The sequence below is a fragment of the Dipodomys spectabilis genome, unplaced genomic scaffold (genome assembly GCF_019054845.1).
Source record: "Dipodomys spectabilis isolate Male_0828 unplaced genomic scaffold, ASM1905484v1 ptg000125l, whole genome shotgun sequence".
Classification (NCBI taxonomy): domain Eukaryota; kingdom Metazoa; phylum Chordata; class Mammalia; order Rodentia; family Heteromyidae; genus Dipodomys; species Dipodomys spectabilis.
In genome coordinates, this window is record NW_024870802.1 from 22,211,388 (window position 1) to 22,233,188 (window position 21,801).

Genomic DNA, 21,801 nt, shown 5'->3' on the forward strand with positions numbered 1-21,801 from the left:
TGCTTTTGCTATTGTCCCAACCCACCTTTCAGTATCATACAGTTAGTTCTTCTAAAGCATAGCCTGGGAAACAAACATCACTGGGGCATGGTGGGTAGAAGAATGACAGCAGCACAAACATAGGCATTGCAAAACCTCCTTAAATACCAATTCATTTCAACTTGGTGGAAGCATATAGTTTCATGGAGATGTTGAAAAAATCTGGAAAGGACAATATCTTTGAAAGTTATGTCAAATAAATAAGATATTCATGGTTAAGATCTGAATGAGAAAAATAATGGATGACTGAATGGAGATTAAAATTTATATTTTCCAAAAAGTCCTGAAGAGGACAACATAGTGGACAGGAATTAAGATACTCCCTGAGGAAGAACAGAAAAATCTAGACAAGACTATGATGGTTGAGGAGAGGAGGACAGATCCTACTAGTAAATTAATAAATTACTATAAATTACATATCATTACATATTAACTTGCCATCTGATTATTCATTCCTTCTTTAACTTTTCAATAGCACATTATTCTGGGGATGTGATCCTATTCTGGATTTAGACCTTTTCCTCCCGAAGATGGCTTTTCTGCATACATTATATAAAATATTTCCTCAGATATGGATAAATAAAAGGTCAGGTGGAGGATCATCTGCTCCTTTCCTTCATCAGTCATTTCTTTGTTTGCTTGTCTTATACCTTAGGACACATTTATGTAGATATTTGCTTAAACAAAAATGAGGTGTATCAGTGAAAAATTAATGTAGTTCTAAGCCCTTATGTTAGACTGGTGGAATGGATCTACTAAAAGACAATTCCTAGGACAGACTCTGTGGCATATCTGGGAAGAGAACTTCTTCACAGGGAAGATGATATATGACAAAGATGAACAAATAAATGTTGAAAGTGACACCTCTGAGAATATTAATTCATTGTTAACAGCTATTTCTCTTACATACACATAAATCCTATAGAGAGATAGGAAGGAGGTAACCATAGAGAAAAATGAACAATTTCTCTCTAAAGCTCAGGCAGCCTTTCTAGTAATACTACTTCATTACTCATAAGGAAAAAAATAACACTAAATTCAGATATGTGACATTCCCAGGGCCCCTTGCCACTCAGGTTTCATGCAACAAAAAGTAAATCCAACATATTTTAATTTCAGAAGTCCCAAAGCAACTGAACTGGTTGAGGACTCTGGTTCAATGTTAAGAAAACAATAGAAGATAGTGGCATTCTTAAGATATGAGCACAATGTTTGGCCAAGGGCTGAATATCCAGCAAGTTACAGTGATAAATAAAAATCTATGTGCCAGTCAAGGCAAATAACAAACACAATATGATACATTGAAGACCGCATAGGCTGAGTTTTAGATACTGTGGTGCTGGGAGATGCTCCTCCATACCAAAAGAAGGAAATGTCAGGCATCTGTATTAGTTGAGATGGCTTGTTCCAGAGCACACATTAAATAATTCTCAGAGATCCGTAAGTATTTGTCAAAGGCTTTGCAAAAACATGATGCTATTATATTTTAATAGATAGGATTGGGAAGCAACAAAATCCAGATTTTAGAAAAAAATTTTCATCTTAGATAAAGTTCATTTGTTTCTCCTTAATTCATTGTCTCTTTTTCTTTTTAATAATGGGATTTGAAATCAGGGCCTCACTTTCACTTGCTTGGCTGGCACCCTACCTCTTGAGCTATGCCCGCAGACCAATTTATTTTTTTCTGGTTATTTTGGAGACTGAGTTCTCATGAACTTTTCTGTCTGGGCTGGCTTCAGATTTAGATCCTCCAGATCTCAGTCTCCTGAGCAGCTAGAATTATAGACATAAGCTACTACCACTCTACTGAAAGAGTTTGTTTCCAGTTTATTTAATTTTTTTAATTTGCTTTTTTTGGGGGGAGGGTTGTGGGGCCTGAACTCTGGGCCTGAGCACTGTCCCTCAGCTCTTTACTCTACCACTTGAGCCGTAGCACCACTTCCGGATTTTTCTGCTTATATGGTACTGAGGACTCAAACCCAGGTCCTCATACATGCAAGGCAAGCACTCTTCCACTGAGCCACCTTCCCAGCCCCTAATTTGCTTATTTTTAAAAGCCTTAAATAAACAATGATGATATTTGATGTTTTTAAGAGAAATATAAAGTATGTTTTAGAAATAAATTATTTAGTTTTTCTGTAAGAATAAAGGAATGGTAACTGGGCCTAGGTAAGCATTCATCTAATATCTACAGTGTACTAAGTGACATAATGTGAGTGGTAATATATACAAAACCCTATCATGCAAAATCTGGTTTAATAAATGGCAAGTAAATATTTGTATGTAAACACTTCTGATCTTTCTCAACTGGAAAGACATTTATAAATCAGGAAAAAAGCAGGGATGGAACATTTGCTAGGCTTTGAAAAGAACAATATGTCAAGGCTAAATATATATAGTATTTATCTGTGAAGACTGTTTGTTTGTTTGTGTTGCTGGGGATTGAACTCTGGGACTTGCATATGTCAGACAAGCAGTCTACCACTGAGATCTCTTCCCAGCTCTTTTTGTTGTTGTTGTTGTTGTTGGGTGGTTGTTTTTTATGTTTTATTTTTTTGAGAAAAGGTCTTGCTGTATAGTCTAGGTTTCCCTGGAGCTTGCAATCTTATAGCCTTGGCCTTCTGAGTGCTGGAATTACAAGTGCCTTCACACCTGGCTGGAGAGTTTTGAATATAGAAAACCCTGCGGAAGGATAGTTTAGCTGAATCAGGATCTCTGGGTATAGAACCAAGATAACCAAGATACTTTTTTTTCTTCTCGCCTCCTCTCTTCTCCACTCCTTCTCTCCTCCTCTCCTCTCCCCTCCTCCCCCTCCTTTAATCTCTTCTCCTCTTCTCCTCTCCTCTCCTCTCCTCTCCTCTCCTCTTCTCTCCTTCCCTCCCTTCCCCTCTGCTCTCCTCACTCTCTGTCTTTTCTTGCTTCTTTGTAGCTTTCTTGCTTTGTACCAGGGTTTCTCCATGTAGCTTAGATTGATATTTGAACTCTTGACCTTCCTGCCTTAGTCTCCCAAGCACTAGGATTACTGGGATTTAGCATCCTTCTTGGCTCACAAGATAGTTTTTGAATGTTATGTGATTCAGATGAACTGATAAGTTTTAAAATCACTAGTGTGAAGAACGGAGAAAGTATCTGTTTTCTGCTTTATGAGAATGAAAGCCAAAGGGCTGCATTTTCTCCTCTTGAGGATGCATCCATGGTCAAATGGAAAGAATAGTGGGCTGGTAATAAGTAATCAACTCAATGATGCATCCTGTGGTATAGGAGTTCACCTGTAGTAAACAGATAATAAATGTTATTCTTATTCTTCCATTTTCCTTGTAAGTTACCAATAATTCTTTAAAACAAATATTTCAGCACCCCAGTTTAACACTGATCTTTAGTTTTCCACCTACATGTATTCGAGTACCTGCTGTGGGCCAGTTGCTTTTTTGGGTACTCATTATAAATCTCTTGCAGTTCAGTCTAATAAGGGAGATGAACAACACACCAATTATACCAATAATTACTCATTTACAGCTTTGTTGTGTCACAAATGTAAATTATGTGTTATTAAGGTCACTAACAAGATTTTTAAACATAATTTACATAATAGTATTTTAGCCTTCTGTTTTAGCTACAGTCTTTGTTCATAATTTTTCTCCAGTGTTAATGCAGGACAGCTTATGGTAGGGAATAGAAATCCCTCAGTACAAATGAACAGATGTGTACTATATTTTGCCTGTGATTATATTATGCATATGCATGTTACTGACTGGTACAAATAAATATGTGTATCCTTAATTCCAAGATTTTTGCAAGCCCTTTTCTAGTATTTCAGTAAAGAATCTGGATCTTTAATTTTACTTAACTATTGGATTAGCTACTGACTCTCATTATGGTCTAACTTGGCTGAAGTGAGTTCAAAAAAGGCATCAATAGTTGGTTCTATTTGGATATACTAAAAAGAGAAATTTCTCTTGCCATGTCTTTATCTTTAATTAAGTTTTATTTGGACTAAGGCCTGTCCCATTTGCATGCTTCAGAAAATCTGGATTCATAATGAAAGAATCATAGTGCTTTCACACTGTTGGAGATGAATCTATTTACTTTTTCCCACTGTATGAAGTTGTCTTCCTTTTAACTTTATTTTTATTTTTATTGTAAACATACACTTATTTTATTATAATTAATTGAACAAAGAAGTTTTTAATATATCTTTTTACTATTTTTACTCCCTCATAAGTAACTTGAACATTTGGATGTTTGTGTCTGTAAAAACTATAGAAAAACATCTCTTGAAGAAGTATTTTTTAAATAACAGTAAAAAATATTATAAGAATAAAAATGGTTTGTGGAAATTACTTTTAAAATTTGTCAACCTTTCTGTGTATTTGTATGTATAAAACAAAAGACCAGTTCTCTCAGTTTACATTATATAAAACATAATAAATATCAAAGTGAGCCTCTGGGACAACATCATAAAAGCCTGCACACTCAAACCATTTAAATTTTGAAAGCATTGCTAAAACATAAACCTTTTAGATATATTTTCAACTAAATATTATTATCCCCATTTTATAGCCACTGTTATGACCATCCATGGACAGAGTTGATTTTGTTAATAAATGATGCATTAAATAAATGCATGGTGGAAACAAACAGTTGATACATTTATTCTTTCCTTATTATGTAAAATCTGTAATAAAAAGAATACTATATGTAGGGCAATAGATTTACACACGATGAATTTATAATGGCTTCCCAGATGTTCATGTTTAACTAGTAACCATTTATGAAAGGAGTAAGGTTCTAAAGGTTATCTTCCTGATTAACAGCTTTTACCATTCGTAGCTGGGTGATTTTATAGTCTGTCAGGGAAATTAACCATGTCACTTCCAGACAGATAACAGCTATAATAAAATACGCAAAATATAATTTTACACATTTCAATCATATTTTTAAATGAAAACTAGACATTACTTGATTTTGCCTAATGATTTGTGCAGTGTTACAGATATATTGACTTCTCCTAAATCTGAAGGGAAATGAACTGCTTGTCAAAGTCGGTATATATTTTTAATACAGAAATACAGCCTCCATTAGAGATGAAATATGACCACAAGAGCATTCTCAAGAACCTCATGGCCCGTGATTAATTTCCTCTTTTTCATAATTCTATTGAGTGTAGTTTTGTGTCAAATTTCATTTTCTAAGGGGATCATCTCTTTGAAACAAACTAATGCAGTAGAAAGGGGAAATACTAAATCCAAAGACACCAACTTTCTAGACAGACTAAAAATTACAGGGATTTCTCAATAGTCCTAATGGTGAAATATTTCTATGAATGCATATGCCTCCTTAAGCTCAAGAGGCTTATTATAATCAGGCTAACTTCTCACACCATGTAAATCCATTATGGTTTTATGACTTAAATCCATGAGAATTATAACAGAGAGAGCCTTTCCCAATCAAAATCAAATTTAATTATATGTTCACATTATAATCTAGAGAACAGAAGCTTTGGTTTAATGTGAGTTTCATTTCTTTGTCCTGAATGGAAAATGAAGACTCTTTGGGTTTTTTTTCTCAGTTGTGACATGCTTGCCAGTACACATAAATGTTCTAAATGTTCCCAGATGCTTCTAATGATCCATGTTTAGATAATCCCAGTACAGCCATCTTCCCTTCTGTATCTTCTACGTCTCTGGTTTTCTTTGCTAAGGCTGCTGTAACAAAATACTGTAGGCTTGATGACTTAAACAGCAGAATTTTATTTTCTCACACTTCTGGAGCTAGATGTTCAGGATCAAGGTGTTGGCAAAATTTATTTTTTCCTGAAGCCTTTCTTCATGGCCTGCAGGTGGCCATCTTCCCTTGGTAGCCTCACTGTGGTCCTTTCTGCTGGTATGCGTATTTTTTGTGTCTCTGTGTGTCCAAATTTCCCTCTCTTATAAGATTATCAGTCAGATTGGATTAGGGCCCACCCTAATGACTTCATTTCATCACAATTATCTCCTTAAAGGACTTTTTTTTCAAAGAGTTTGGACTTGAAAATATAAAATTTGAAAGGTATTCTATTTAGCCTATAATACCCTCATGTATTACTTTAATGTCTCTTTCCCTCCATTCCCTAAACATTTATTGAGCATTCATTTGCTTGGCCAGGCACTACGGGGCAAGAGGATAAGGAACAGTGATTAATGAATGAGGGTCTGAGGAACAAAACAATGAAGCACTCAATTTCATTGTAGAAACATAATGTTGTAATCAGGACACACATATGAAGAACAGGGGAAGGCCATTGAAGCCAGCCAGGCTGGAGAAGTAGTCTTTGAGCTACTCATAGTAGAAAAAGCTAGTTTTCTAACTGGACAAAGAGTCCTACAAATCAGTGCAATAGGCCAATAGTCTCATAGAGAAATAAACAATGGAATAGACTGGAAAGAAAAATAAATTCTATGTAAGAAAAAGATAACAAACACTGGCAAAAATATGGGAAAACTGGTACCCTGTACACTATTCATGTAAAGTATATTATTATGACCACCATGAAAAATTACAGTGAGTTCTCAAAATATTAAAAATGAAATGAGATCCCATAATATATTTCTGTGTTGATATCAAAATATTAAGTCAGGATTTCAAAAGAGATATCCAGTGTACAATTTTCATTGGAATATTAATTGCCATAGCCAAGATATGGAAATGTAAAGAACATGTGGTTATATTATACACAATGGATTAGTATTTAGCTTTGAAGATTTTGTTTGTCACCTTGTAGATGGACTTGGAGAACATGATCCTATATGCATACAGAAAAATATTACATGATTCAGTTGTGTGAGGAATATGCATGTATGCATATATATGTACACGTATATATATGTGTGTGTATATCCACACATGTGTGTGGATATACACACACATATATATGCATATATATTAAGGATTTGAATACATGGAAATAGAGAATGAAATACTGATTACCACTGATGGGGAGATGTAATTTAAAGGATGCAGAATAGCAAATTTGTAGGGTAAACAACTTTATAAACCTAAGGTATACATGAAGACTGAAGTTAAGAAAATTATATTTGAAATTTTTGTTAGGTAAGTTGATATAATCTTGTCACAAACAGAAAATACAGCTGGGTGTCGGTGGCTCGTGCCTGTAATCCTAGCTACTCAGGCTGAGATCTGAGGATCATGGTTTAAAGCCAGCCTGGGCAGAAAGTGCATGAGACTCTTATCTCCACGAAACCACCAGAAAACTGGAAGTGATGCTGTGGTTTAAGAGGTAGAGTGCTAACCTTGAGCTGAAGAGCTGAAAGACAGTGCTCAGGCCCAGAGTTCAAGCCCCGTGACCAAAAACAAAAAACCCAGAAAATGCAACTATGTGAGAGATAGATGTGCTAATTTTATTTTATTAACATGTTATAAACAACAAATATATGCAACAAAACTTACTTAAAAGTAATGAGAACTATTTAGTATGAAAAATATATCAGTACAGATAAGTATTTCTTCAGCATTAAAAAAGTATTGAACTTTACTTAAATAAAACAAATGTAAAGCCCTAACCTCTATCTCTGGTAGCAGCAAGCTTAAATATTTGCAAACAATAATCATAAAGGTAAAGAGATACAGGACTTCACATACATGCTGGTGGGGATGTTAATTACTAAAAATACCAACAGAGGGAAATTTGGTAACATTTTTCAAAATTATAAGTGTACATTCCTAGCAATTCATTCTCTAGGCAACATCCACGTATATGGAATGTTTTTTGTACACGTTTTTATTACAGAACCCATTTTAACAGTAAAAACTTAATGTCTAATAATAAATGGTAGATATTCAGTGTTTCAAAGGTAGTATTGTGATTTCTGAAATTTATTCTGAAGTGATGGATGATGGATTGATAGAGATATGAAAAAGTGGATAGAAAATGCGTGTATATAATGAAATGTTTATACAAACTAGTTAAAATGTGAGTGTTGAATATACCTTAACTTGTATACATTTGAAAACTTTTATAGTAAAGTAGGGGAAAAGATGGCTAATAATTGTGCTGTAACTCTAAGAAAATGGCTTAACAATGGTGGGTCCGTGTCATGGAACACTATAGCTGTTTACAATAAAAGAATGAGACAGATGTTTTTATGTAGGTAGGAAAGGTTCTGCATTATTTTGCAAAGTAAAATAAGAAAACTGTCATGACTGTATGTACATTACCATTTTTATAAAATACCTTCAAAAGTACATGGCAAAAATTATAGACTCTGCTGGGAGAACTTCATTTCGAGGGTGAATGGAGATCCATTCTTTTGTACATGTAAAAAAAATTGAATCAAATGTATTTATTAGCTACACAAAAGTACAGTTAAAAACATAATAGCTATTTACTGAGTAGATATATTTGATGTTTTATTTTCTGTAATTATCACTGCCTACTTCTATTACTATTACTAATTGCAGATGAATAAAAGAGGTTCTGAGAATCTCAGTAGTTGCCAAGATCATGTAACTAGTAAAGAAATAAGGCATGGTTGAGACATGTGTATCTTGAATTCTAAAACTCTGGCATTGGCAGTAACAATAGAAACAATGTGTTGCAGACAAAGAAAAGAGCCTGAGAACAGGGCACAGAGATGGGAGACTGGCAACCATGAGCAGTAAAAGTAGGAGTGTTAAATGCTTTGTGAAAATCTGTGAGAGCGATTAAAGATGGAAACTGCAGGCCAGATTGTAAATGAAACTTAAATGCCACATTAAGAAATGTGTACTCTATCTTATGGACACCTAGGAGCCATTATTAATAAATATTTTCAAATTATGTTGGATTATATATGGTGGATAGAAAAGGATTACAAATGGTGAGATTGGTAACTGGCTTAACAGAGGGGGGGCTTTGATACCCATGTTGCTTTCTTAGATCAGTAAAGTAATAAATGAAACTGGGAAGCACATTTATATAAATTGTCACATTTACTTTTTATGAAGTAGAAGATTCTACCTATGAAGCAGATTCTACTTATATGTAATAAAAGCATCCCATGAAATATCCACAAATAATACACTACAAAAAAATTATACCCATAGGGGACGTATTCCTGCCATAGAAGTGTGTAAACAAACTGCTTCCAACATTTTTCTCTAACTCTCATCCTGCCTTTTAAAAGAAAGTAATCATAACTAATAAAGTGATTGGCACTAATATGAAATTACTATGTACTGGAAATACCCCAGTTTATTAATTGTAATTTTTGCAAACTGTGCATGCATACTATTTAGCAGCAAAATTCCCTGTGCATGTTATTTATTCTTTGAGACTTAAACCCCTTATTTTAATTGACACATAAAAACTGTGCATATTTATGCAGCGTCCCTTGAATTTTAGGGTATGCTACATCATTTAGTTTATATTATTACTGAATTACATTCAAGGATGCTTTTTACCTTGTTATTTATAAAAGTAAAAAAACTGGAATCCATAGAAATATACACAATTTTAATTTGGTTACATAAGTCATTGTACATTTATATTATGATATTATGGGATATTATACAGTAAAATAATATTTTGAAGAAATTTTTATGACGAAACCAGAGACAAAATTATACCTACACCTTGGTCAGGGTATTGCTAAATCCTGTCTATCCTCAACCACCACCATAACTTGACCTATCTGCAATACAGAATGTAGATCATGATTTTTCCTTGTAGGAATTTTTGTCTTGTCTTCCAGGATACCCCTTTCTCTTTTGTCCTTCTTATCTTGCTCAGGCTCTTCATACCTCTAGACTTCTAAAAGTTGGAAGTCTCCGCACTCAATCTAATGCTCTTTCTCCACCTGTCTCCTCCTTGGAGGTTTGAGGACTTCTTTGTTTTCACATTCAGTTTGAGTCTCTCCCCTCCAATCTGCTTATGAGCACCTCCTGCTTGACTAATAATCACTTCAGACTGAACTTATTTATCTGAGAAAAACTACTGATTTCCCCTTTCACAAATAGTTCATACCACACTTTCCCCATGTCAAAGAATGTGAAGTCTGGCTCAATTCACCCAAACTCCAAACTATGCCATTATAATGGCTTCTTCTCTTGTACTCTGCATCTTGATTAGGCAGAAGTGGGGAAGCAGCTGCAATCACTACTGGTCTGTTCTTATTAAGAGGTGATTCTCCTGAAAATCAGTAATCTGAGCATCTCAGAGAGGTGCAGAAAGCCAGAAAGCCACCGGTGACTGGTGCGTTTCAGACTAGGTAGATTTTACCCTCATCCTAATCCATATTCTTATGTGTCACATTGTTTCCATTTACAATCTGCTTTTCTTTGTAAGTGGGGCATAATAATTTAATATATCTCATATAGATTTATGTAGATTAAATTTGAAAATATACCGAAAGAGCTAATTGATATATTTCTTTGCATATGATAAGCCTTTAATACATATTGATTATTGCTTATGTGTCATTTATTTTGACTTCTGGTAAGACAAATATATTTTCTTTATAACAGAAATATTGCTATTCATTGATACCTACCAAATAAGGCACTTTAGCCAAACTGGCAAAAGTTTTATTCAAAAGATACTTGTAATGTGAGCTGGTGCAATTTTTTTTTTTTTTTGTGGGGTCCGGTCGTGGGGCTTGAACTCTGGGCCTGGGCACTGTCCCTCAGCTCTTCAGCTCAGGGCTAGCACTCTACCACTTGAGCCACATCACCACTTCCGGCTTTTTTCTTTTTGCTTATGTGGTGCGGAGGAATCAAACCCAGGGCCTCATGCATGCAAGGCAAGCGCTCTACCACTGAGCCACCTTCCCAGCCCCAGAGCTGGTGGAATTTTTATTTTGGCCAATATGCTTAAATATTTTCTCAGTCATCTGAGTAATGGAAATATTTGAAAGACTTTTTATTCTTTTTCTGTGCTATTTTCTTTCAAGTTTACATAGGTGGTAAGAGTTATCTCCTCAAATTAAAAAAAAAAAATCAATGAAGAATTCTCCCTTCTGTCGTATCATACAGTTGAATACTATCCCCTGTGTGCATTCAGTTTATGTGCACACAATGGTATTCTACTGGGTAGAATATCTATCTAAAAGTGTAATGTAAACTTGATATACCTTCATGAAATATGAAATGGTCAACTTGCAATACTAAATGATTTTCTAAATATTCATTTATATTAAAAGCCTCAGTAGGCACATGTACTCCAAACGTTAATATCCTCAGGGATTACTTGCAGCGGTCATTTGGACATCATGAGAAAAGAGACTATGAAAAATTCATCAGAATTAGAATCAGGCTTGATAAGTCATTTTGGCAGAAATAAATCAGCAACTGGGTATCATTCTTATTCCTTTTGAGTATATGTGAAAAAGAAAGATTATATGCCCAATTGATACCTAATTTTACTGTGTAATAATCCTGTGAGGAAATCATTTTATCATAGATGTTACCATATAACCCTACACCCAGTTTTTCTGTGTCCTTGGTAGAAAACAGATTACTTATCTAACTCTCCAATTGTTGATAAATGTTTCTTAAAGACCTATTATTACCATTTTATGGCTCTAAAGAAAGGCCATCATATGTCTTAATTTATTCTGTGTTCAGAACTGAAATTGGAAGTATCTTTTTCCTTTGTTCTTTCTTCCCTGTCTCTTCTGCTTTTCCTCTTCAGTTCCTTCCTTGCCTTGCCTTCTTTCTCCCTCCCTCTGCCATTCATCTTTTAAATGCTTTCCCCAAACATACCAACCAACTAAGGCCACTGTGAAAAGTGTTAGGAAAGCAGTGGTAAGCAAGACACACGTGGTCCATTTACTTATAGAGGTACAGACAAATCTACTTCTGTCATTACTTTAGGATAATGGGAGATAATTGCTTGCCTTTGCCACTATAATGTCTAGACTGTCACAAAATCATGATTGTGTGAACAGAAAAAAAAATTAAGCAAGACATTATTAGCTAGACATTTATTAGTGTCATAGCACTGAGCTTCATAATTCTGAATTTTCCTCAGTGTCACTGTGCTAAGAAAAGAGCTAAATCAGAGCAACTGAGCAAATCAGTTTAGGGATGCATGAAGGAAACACTATGAGTGATCTTGAAAGAAGGTTTTCTGAATGAATAAGTGAGTGACTGAATAAATGAATGTGAGTGTTTTTCTACAAGGACTTTGGTTATTCTGAATCTATTGCTTGCGTTCAGAGACCTTTGGAGACATGTGCAGTACTTTTGGGAATGGGTGAAAATGGTAGTACATCATAAGAATACTAGAAGATTAAGCAAACAGTGGAAGAGGTTGACATTTTCAGTACCATTGTTTCCTTACATTTCATTTGTTTGTTTGTTTTTTTCCTGTAAAAACAATGGCTCAAATATATATTTCTGGATAAGGTAGAATACTAAGCAAGCACAGGAAGGAAATTATGGAAAATAGGATTTTGCTATTTTACTCTACATCAAACATTGCATCAATGTTTGATAAATACCGTTTCAGTGATGTCAGTTATTCTCATTGTCACTAGTTGCAGCCATTAAGAACAGATTCCACCATTACCAATAACAGTCACACATGATCAAGAAGACATAGAGACCTGTGGGGTTGTATCAAACACTGCTAAATAACAACAGAAGCAGTAATCCTTGCCACACCTACCAAATACTTAAACGTATCAGTCACTGTGGCAGCGAGATAATATACGCTGCCTTAGAGAATCCACACAGCATTTTCATCTTACAGAAGGGGAAATAAAGGTTATTCAGTTTTCATTAATACAGTTTACACCGTATTTATTAGGATGCATAGAGTTATGTGTAGATAGAGTTAAACACAGGTCTGTTTGTGTGAATAGAACAAAATCGTAATCACAGCTATGATTCCTTTCTAGAGGCCCTGACCTTTTGCCTTACGCAAGAACCCTCAATTTCAAGCTGTTCATCAGTTGGAGTTTGTTATTTTCCTCAAGTCTAATACATACACAGCTGGCAACTGAAGACAGGATGAGACTTAATAATAAAAGCTTTCAAAATAGTGCTTACTTATCGTATAGAGACCATTCGAGATTAAAATTAAGATATTCAAAGAATGATGATTCACTTTGAAGCTGCAACTGCTAACCATTAACTGATTCACCCCTCTATTGACTATTTACCCTATTTTAAAGTCACAGAAATATTCAGTTAATCCCACAGTTATCAATTGTAGTGACATTAGATTTACATATAATCATAGCTCAAAATCATGCTTGTGGATATAATAAGTGGTTACATTCTTTTATCAGTGGATTTAGTTTCCTAAGGGCCAATAATTTTGAACTCTCAATGTGTGCTGCATTGAAATTAAATATTCATTATGATCTTTTGAAGTTTACATTGGAAAGTACTTCAAAAAACTATCAGTACATCAAATTATAATGTATTGCTTCTCTTTTAAGAAATCTGATAATGGTGATCCTTTGTGCATTTTGCCTCTTTACAATTCTTTCATCAGTGCAGATGTTAGCAACTCACAAGGGGCTGCTAAAAAAATTCCTACTCATAAAAGCTGTGCAAGAAAGTCAGCCATAAATCTTGAACTTTAAATATGGGGAGAATGTCTTCTGGGGCCATAGTACAGTTGCTAAAGAACAAATAAATGTGAAAGGAAAGGTTTAGTACTTCCATTAACATTCACCTATCATAGCACTTCTTTATTGATTTGTTTGAAGTTGATCAGACTACCTCTTTTAGAGATATCATTTAGGGCTTGATGTTTTGTATTTTTTTCAATTGATTTTTTTTAATTACCAGGAAAATATTCAGAGACGAACATTTGTGTGTGTGTGTGTGTGTGTGTGTGTGTGTTTGGGGCAAGTAGACACTAGGATTATGCATTCACGTTTAATTACATTTCATATTTCAGCTCAGAGCTCTTGGACTTGACTGATGGTTAACAGTAAACACGTATAATTATTCTTTCATGCAACTTGGCCATTGGCAGTGATTTTCATAGCAGTAATTTAACTGCTGAGGCTGCAAGTCAAGATTCATCAGTTTTATTAGGATGCTGAACCTTAAAAGCTTATGGTTGATGATGTTATTAACTCTCTGTCTGCATTTCTCTGTAGTCAAGGAAAAAGTAGAAAGGCAGCACTTTTTTTAATATAGCCCATGTGTGGGTGGCTATAAAATACAGGGATGAAAATTCTGTCAGAGCTCAGAAAGTGACTATCCCAGGTATCTCAACTCTTTCTCTTCATTCATCAAGATTTTTGGTTGCTTCAGAATGTAAAGTCTTTTACATTGCCAAAATGAATTGAAGAAATTGTTTATTTGAATTCTTTGTGTTTTGCTTTTTAGAATAAAGAGATGGAAGTTTATAAGGGATAGAATTTAGAGTCTTACACATGTTAGTACTCTAGAATGGAGCTATATCCCCTGGCCTTTTGTTGCTTGTTTTTGATGAATTTTCTGAATCATCTGAAAGTGAATTGCTATTCTACAGGCATCATGACATTTTATTTCTAATTACTTTACCATAGTACCCTGAAAATAAGGGTTTTCTTTTTTATAATCCAAATACCTGATTTTATACATGGTCGGTAGTAATAAATACTATCATCTAATGTACAACTCTATTGAAATTTTCTCAGTTGTTTCAAAAAATAACTATAATTTTTTATGGGCTGGGAAGGTGGCTCAGTGGAAGAGTGCTTGCCTTGCATGCCTGAGGCCCTGGGTTCGATTCCTGAGCACCACATAAGCAGAAAGAAAAAAGCCGGAATGCGCTGTCGCTCAAGTGGAAGAGTGCTAGCCTTGAGCTGAAGAGCTGAGGGACAGTGCCCAGGCCCAGAGTTCAGGCCCCATGACTGGACCCCCCCCAAAAAAAAATTATAATTTTTTTAACTTTAGGATTCAATTAAAATTCATTCATTGTAATATATTACTTCTATCCTTTTGTTTAAAATTCATTCATTGTTAATATATTACTTCTATTCTTGTGTATCTTGAGCTTTAACTTATGCATTGTTTCCTCCCATAATTTCCTTTAGCTATATTTTCCTTTTTTTTTTGTGAACTTGACTTTTTTTGAAGAGTTTAAGCTAGTAGGATCTCTGCTGATCTTGAGTTGTCTTGTTTCCTCATTTGACTCAGATTAAACCAGTGGTTCTCAAACTTTACATACTTCAAAACTGTGTAGTAGGCTTGTTAAACAGATTACTGGGCCCAACCCTGAGCCTTTCTGATAAATAGGTCTATGCTGGAGCTCAGTCTTTTATTTTTAGCCAGTTCACAACTAAGGCTACTGATGCAATTCAGAGACCACACACAGAACTTTTGGGTTAAACCAGAGATAGATGATAGATAGATAGATAGATAGATAGATAGATAGATAGATAGATAGATAGATAGATAGATAGATAGTTTGCTTTATAGTGTACCTCCCATTACATCACATCAGGAAGTATATGGTAGCAACTTGTACAACTGATGACAAGTTTGATCATATGGTTACAATGATGACTTCTAACTTAAAGGTAAGACATAATAACTAAGAAAGTAAGGAAACCTTTAGTTTTTAATATCTCTAATTCAACACAATTCTTCCTTATCTTTCTACAGTCCCCACTGCTATCCATACTCATTCCTAAAGAAAACCCTGATTCTCAAATAAATATGTCAATAGACAAGACATATTCATTTGTTCCAATTCATTAGAAATAAACTCAGAATCATAGCCGTAGTGCTTCAATCAGCAATAAGGAAAGTCCTAAGAAAGGTGGATTTGTGTCCCAATTTTTTGTCCTGAAAAATGAGTAGATTTCATATTATTCAAGTGCTATATTCAAAGATTTCTCCAATTATTTTTTGTTTGTATTATCAATTTAATAAAGTTTGTTGTCATTATTTCTGTTTTTATTCCACTTTAGAGTTTGCATTTTCAAATATCTTAGTTTTAACTTAATTTAATTTTGTTTTGAATATATAAAATGTTTATATGACCAAAGTCAAAATTATATCCATTTCTAGTTATTAGTTGTCTTCTGTGTTGTGTTTCTTTTGATAAAAATAGTTGCATTTACATTTGGCCCTTTTATTTGTTTTTGATGAGTCTAAGATTTGAACTGAGTGCTTTTGCTTATTCACCAAATGCGCTACCACTTGAACCATGCTACTAATCCTACTCTTCTTCCTTACATGAAAGGAGCATATTATAGTTATCCTTTGGCACCTTTTTTGTTTGATTGTTAGCCTGCTTACAAATATATCCTAGAGATCTCCCTAGTATCCATTTATTATTATATTAGATGTTAGTCTTTCTCATGAGGACCTATAGCCCATTGTACATTCACACTGTAGGCAATTCAACCAGACTCTTTTGGGTGAGCACTTGAGTTGTTCCCGAAGTTTTATTATTGTCAGATATGTAAACAACTCACTCAACTTTTTTCAGTGTCTCTCATGAATAGTTCAAATGAAACTATCACAAGGCTTATTTGGGGGAAGAATGTGCTTTCTAGCTTACATGTTGCATATTTTTGGTATTCCTTTGCCTTTGGCTCTCTCCTTCTTGAAGCCACCACTTTCTGTGAGGTTAGCTGTCTTTCTCCAGAATGAGTGATAAGAAAGAAAAAAATATGCCTCCACCTCTGCATGCAGAGGAAGAAACCACAATACTAGGAAGAAATCAGTAGAAATGGGAAGAAACCACAGAACTAGAATTGACATCCAATCATTTTGTTGTATTTAATTAAAGAAGCAGTGACTTACTACTTCCAACACAAATTAAAGGGAATGCAAGGGAACAAACTCCCCCTCTTGCATAGAGAAGTATTAAACAATGCATGAACAAGTCTCAAAGATGACCACATTCTCTAATTGGAGACCCATTAACCCTTATTTTATATTCCATAGCACTCATACTGGATGCAGTTGCTCAGATTATCTCATTGAGTCATAACAATTATCCTGTGCTTGCACAGGAATAGAATAACATGTATATCAAATTACAATTACATAGTTTTCATGGTTCTAGGTTCTCCAATATTACTGTAACCAATATTAGAATATATTTTAGTCGATCATTTTATACAACTCTGCAAGAAATAGAGAAAAGACATAAAGATAAGAAAACATAAACTCTGTTTAGAGGAGGAATATGGATAGAGTTATTTAAAAAGATTGGTTATAGTTGATAATTATTAAATCTGGGTAATGGGCAGGTACTTGAAGACATACTGTATTACTCAACATTTTTTTATATCATTTTTAAATTTTTTGTTGAAAAGGGAAATTTTTTTTTAAAAAAACCTCTTTTTACTTCAATTTTTTTTCAATGAAAAGGGGAATTAAAAAAAGCTCTATTTCAATTTTCTGTCTTTAAAGATTTTTTTTTTATGGTAAGGGGTTCCAGTGGCTCATGCCTGTAAACCTAGCTACTCAGGAAGCTGAGATATGAGGATCATGGTTCAAAGCCAGCCAGGGAAGGAAAGTCCATGAGACTCTGTTCTCTAATTCATAACCAAAAACAAATAAATAAAAGCTAGAAGTAGAACTGTGGCTTATGTAATATTGCACTAGTCTTGAGAACAAAAGTTTGGGAATAGCACTCAGGACCTGAGTTCAAGCCTCAGAATTGACAAAAAAAAAATTCTGGTATTTTTCTGATAGCTATCTCATTTTCTTGAACATCTTCAATGATAGCAGTGTGAATACATTCTGTTTGTGTGTGTGTGAAAACATTACAATGAAAACACTTCATACTGTACAATTAATAAACACTAATAAGAAAAACTAAAAAAAAATCAATAGAGCTCATGAAATATCACTAGTTTTGTGGGCAGGCATGGGAATTTAGCTCATTAGTGGATTATTTGCCTGACTTGTATGTGGCCCTAAGTTTACAAAAGTTATTACTACCACCAATAGAAGTAGTAGTAATAATAGAAGTAGTGTTACTGATAATTACTTAGAAAGTCTTGATGGAATTTAAAAATCTACATTTTAAACAAACATCTTTGATGTTTCTGAATGTAATGATAAGTAGAGGCCAGTTCAACATATATTATCCTATGGATTTACATTAAGACACTTGCAGTTACAAGTAAGGCAGTATGATAGAAACAAAGATGAACATAATGTTTCTTCTGAGACTTGTAAATTAGTGTAAGTGACAGACTTGCAGTATGTGTTACAATAGCAGTAAACTAAACTGGGCTGAGTATATTATCCTAACAGCTCTCAGCAGGGAGTGATGATCATATGGGAACAAATTCTTTGTGTGCATGAACAGAATTTGAGAGAGCCTTGAAAATGCAGAGAAATATATTGTCATTTGATTTGGTTTTCTGAAGAATCATAAGTTTCAACCTGATCACTTTGAATACACAATGTGAAAGTGGCAAAAGAACTAACACATTGCAGTTTAATGAACTCACTTGAATGTCATGGTAGGCCTTAAGGGAGCTCAGGAATGCAGTGGGCAAAGTCATCATTTTAATTCTTGGCATCTGTTCAGGAATATTGACAGACTGTTCAGAACCTAGACTCTTGAGTACCCAGCTGTTACCATGTGTCTGTCTCGTTCATCAATTAAAACCTATTTTGTGGATAAGACTATGCTCCACTCTACATTTCTAGGGAAGGTATGGTGTTTACGGAGAAAACTAGCATTTAATCAAATGTTTGCTGTGAAATCTTCATTTGTCTCCCCAAACAAACGAGGATAAGCATTATCCTTCATTTTAATGACAACATACATTTAAAGACAATGACTTTTATAGCTAGTTAATTACTGTTGGTCATGTACAATGTGTCCTTAGAAATTAAATGAGTTGCTTTTTGGTATGGAATAAATTTAATATTGATTAACCTTGAGTGAAAAAATGAAGTAAGAGTAAGAAGTCTTGAGTTCAAGTCCCAGTCCCATACCAAAAAATTAAATTAATATTGGTGATACTAAGCTTTTCCAATGGTAAATAAGAAAAACTACTCCTTGTTTGGCAACAACAATATAATGGCTAAATTTTAATGAGCACCTGTTATGAATTAAGTATAGTGTTTAGTACATATATTCTCTTGCCTTGGTTTGTAATAAATTTTGAAGAACTTCTTTGTCTTGAATGGTATTTAAGAAATAGTTGAAATGCTATTTAAACAACCCAACTAACCAGAGATTAACAACTGGTTGTGTGTTTCTAATGGTCTAGAAGGAATTCTGGAAATGTTCTAGCATCATGTCCTAAAGCATTCTGCTTTAGGCAGAATATGCAGATGAATTAACTTAGTCAGAGCAAGTGATATATTTGGTCTTACTCTTGATGTTTTAAATGAGGCTTGTGGCCCTTCTTTTTCCATCAGTGGAATTAATGTGGAAAACAATCTCATGACATAATGAATCCATGGCCTGTTCAGAGTAATCAGGAGCTAAATTATTTGGGAATAAGCCCTCAAATGTTGTCCCATTAATAAAAAAAAACTTCGTTTAGTAAATCAACAGAAATGACTATTTAGAAAACACTATTACAATTGTGTTCTGACTATAAGCAGAGCTGTTCTGTCATTAAATCTTTACAGGTTTATTGTAAAGGACATTTTATAATTGCACATGTTTGCAGTTCTTTCTGTATTACACACCTGCCAATAGGAAAATTTCTTAAAAGCTACATAGTTTACAAAAAATATTTCTTAGCCTCTTTCCTGGTTAACATTTGTCTTTAGACCGCAGTGTATTCTTCTTCACTTGTCTGCTTATTTCTTAGGTGAACTTCTTTTGGTATCGCAGCAGGATGATAAGCAGGGCCCACTTTTGGGACACAGCATGTGAAGACAGATGTGCTGGGTCAGGGCTAAAAGAAATTGATTGCTGAGATGGGAAGGAGGTGAAAAGAGCTGAAAAGCCACTTGAAAAATAACTCAGTCTGTGTCCACTTCTGGCATTCATGTCTATCTGGTGTACTGTGGGGGTTGTATGAAGAGATCTACAGAGCAGCTGAGAACAGTTCTAGTGAGACAAGAAGACCAGGCATCCTGTGCTTTAGCCCCACTCCCCCAAAACCAACAAGGAAACCCCTCAAACCTGTCAAAGCAGTCACAATTACACACACTTTTGTTAGGGTATATGACATATTAGCAATTAAGAAATGCAAGCCTATGATGACTTTAAAGAAAAAAAATAAGTATAAAACATCTTAAGAAAGTCATTTTCAGTAATTTTGGTACTTATTGGAACTAAAAGGTTCTACTTTCAAACCCTTCCAACAGTATGAAACAAATGAGAGGTTTGGTACCCTGAGGGACTGAGACAAAAGCGTGCGCAAAACACCATGACTAGTTAAGAAACTAAATACTGTACATAGAGGAAGGACATGCCTGGCTGCCACTGCTGCACCGATAAGCTACTATTAGCCCCTTGGTTTCTTAATAAATGATTTGTGGAAGATACTTTGAACATCCTGTCTGTCATCAAACTTTTACCTCCTACTTTCAGCATTCATTGGTGTTTCTTGCCCCAATCATATTCAGTTAAAGTTGGGCTCTTTACCATGACTTTCTGACTTCTTTTTTTCTCCTAAATAACTTCACAAGCTCTATTTTATATCTCTACTCAGTCTTGCTTCCAAACTTTCCGTTAGTTCACTCAAAAAAAAAAAACTATCTTCTATGATATATTCCAAGGCCAGGTGTTGTTGTGTCTCCTCCTCCTCACACCTTTCCTTTGGGCAGGTGCTTCTTTTCTCCTAGAACTTCTATTGGCTTAACCCATCAGATTGTTATGTAAGGTATTTTGCATGACATTTCTGCTTGTCCTAGTTTTTTCTCTGCCTGTTTCAGATTTTAACTTCTCATTCTCTCCTCTCTCTCTCTCTCTCTCTCTCTCTCTCTCTCTCTGTCTATGTATATATATGTGTATGTGTATGTATATATATATATATATATATATATACATTTCATGTATATATATGTTTACATCCTCAGACATACCCATTATTTCTTAAATTTAGGCTTTTGATATTTTTGTAAAAGAGTCTCAGTTTTGTTGTTTTATTTCATTTTTAGCATATTTTAATTGTAAAGATACTGTACAGAGGAGTTACAGTTATATAAGCAAGGTAATGAATGCATTTCCTATCAAGCACTGTTACCTCCTCTTTTGTTTTTCCCCTACCATCTCTTCCCTCCCCACCTCCCAAACTCCTCCCCGCCCCCAAAGTTGTAAAAGTTCATTTTCAACATAGTGTCTTGTACATTATGTTGTTACAATGGGTCAACCCGTATCCTTCTTTCAGCATTTTGTTATTTCCTTTCCCCTTCCCAATATAAGATGATGCTAAGCAAAATGAACTCCAAGGTAGGGACACAAGAGGTTTTATATTTCATGCTGTTGTTTTCAATGTATTTATAATGTACTAGGTGATTTTTTGTTTCTTTTGTATGTTCTTCCCCCATGGTATAACCCCTGTTTTCACTGTATTCACTGATGCCCTGCATCTTGTTGTTTTATTTTATTTTAAATTATCTTTTGAGAGACAGGGACCTACTATGTTCATCATACTGCCTTCTAGGAGTTTGAAGTTCAGCTTCATGAATAGCTGGCAGTACAGACATGTACCACTGTGCCAGGTTCTTCTTGTTGCTATTCTCTTAGAGACATGGCTTTTATGCTCCAAGTTGCCATCTTCTTTATTGTGTTCTTTTGCTGTTTCCCATTTTAGTTTATGGGAATCACTGACATTAAGCCTTTAAAAATCACTTAGTATAGACAACTATCATTTGAATCCTGCTTCCCAATGATCA

The 21,801-nt window shown here is 34.6% G+C and overlaps 1 protein-coding gene across 3 annotated transcripts in view; it reads left to right on the forward strand.

The window, feature by feature from the left end:
- Rnls (renalase, FAD dependent amine oxidase) overlaps positions 1 to 21,801 on the forward strand; it is a 226,301-nt gene that overhangs the window by 37,925 nt on the left and 166,575 nt on the right. The gene's annotated exons all lie outside the window — the stretch shown is intronic.